The 1,439-nt window shown below is 41.0% G+C and overlaps 1 long non-coding RNA gene across 1 annotated transcript; it reads right to left on the reverse strand.

Moving 5' to 3' along the window:
• Positions 1-243: 243 nt before the first annotated feature.
• LOC112077740 (uncharacterized) lies at positions 244-551 on the reverse strand. Its single transcript, XR_002895482.2, has 2 exons — positions 468-551; positions 244-386 (listed from the first exon to the last, which is right to left on the reverse strand). It is a non-coding gene; the product is annotated as an uncharacterized lncRNA (long non-coding RNA).
• Between the last annotated feature and the right edge of the window lie 888 nt (positions 552-1,439).

Below are 1,439 nucleotides of genomic sequence, written 5' to 3' on the forward strand. Positions count from 1 at the left end.
GGAGCTTATCCTGCACTGCTCTTCTACCTTAGTTTTAGCTTGTGCAGACTATTCCTGTACTGGTCTTTCGTTTCGTCCCCTGGTATTTAGACTATTGCATAGCTGGTCTCCTCTTTGGTCCTGGTATTTAGACTATTCTTTAATTCCGATCTCTTTCCAGCATCCAATAACTTTACAGAACTACTTTGCGCCTGATCCCACTGGTCTCTTGGTCTTCGTCGGTGAGAATATTTGTAGCTGGTCTCTCTCTGTGGTCCTGGTATTTAGACTATTCTGTAGCTGGTCTCTCTCTGTGGTCCAGGTATTTAGACTATTCTGTAGCTGGTCTCTCTCTGTAGTCCTGGTATTTAGACTATTCTGTAGCTGGTCTCGCTCTGCAGTTGCATCTGTAAAATGGAAAAGTCAATCAAAATGTGTAACTATCACAACATTGACTACAAATGTTTAATAAAAAACCATTAACTTACAGGAATCCCACAGGCCAAGAATCACAGCGAGCAGAACACACACTGCAGCAACTCTGTAGGGTCTCTTCCACCACTGAAAATGTACTGAATAACAAGTTATTAAAGTCAGATATTTGGTCATGTGTTTTACTGTATCATCAGTGTTTAATTTGAGCTGGATTCTGTGGGACCAGGATCCGGCACCTCTCAGTTTGGACTGATGCATTCCAGAACCTATTTGGCTGGATCCACTACCTCTCATGGCATTAAAAATAGTTACAATTTGCAGTGTAAAAAAATTATAATTAAAGCGATCAAAGTTATTTGGAGTTCTCATCGTCAATTCTCCTGCCCCCTAAAAAAAATGCAATGTGAAAACGTTGATTTTCAGCCCGCACCTGAAAAAGGGAACTGTAGGTAGAGGCAGGTATCCTCAATATTAACGGGCCCTGTATTTAGGGGTAAGGTAGAGGCAGGTAGTCTCAATATTAACAGAGGACACTGTAGTTGGGGATGAGGTAGAGGCAGGCAGCCTTGAGGTTACAGTGTTGTGCCTATAACCGAAAGGTTGCAGGTTTGAATACCGGAGCGGACAAGGTGAACAATATGTTGTACCCTTGAACAAGGCACTTCATCCTAATTCCTCCAGGAGTGCTGTACGTTGGAGACATTGTGATCATTGTCAAGAAGTCACACCCATCCCACTGGCGTTAGAAGTTCAGAGTGAGAAAGTATAGACTATATAGAAATGATTAAATCATGAAATGATGAGGATTTCTGTTCTCTAACAGGAGGAAAAGTAGAATAGTAGTCAAAGATAATGTACCGTTACATCCCATGCTGACACATCCATTATGATTACTAAAATATATATATATTTTTTTCACCTTTATTTAATCAGGTAGGCTAGTGGAGAACAAGTTCTCATTTGCAACTTGCCACCTGGCCAAGATAAAGCATAGTAGTTCGACACATACAACAACACAGTTACAC

The sequence above is a fragment of the Salvelinus sp. IW2-2015 genome, unplaced genomic scaffold, assembly GCF_002910315.2.
Source record: "Salvelinus sp. IW2-2015 unplaced genomic scaffold, ASM291031v2 Un_scaffold4882, whole genome shotgun sequence".
Lineage (NCBI taxonomy): Eukaryota > Metazoa > Chordata > Actinopteri > Salmoniformes > Salmonidae > Salvelinus > Salvelinus sp. IW2-2015.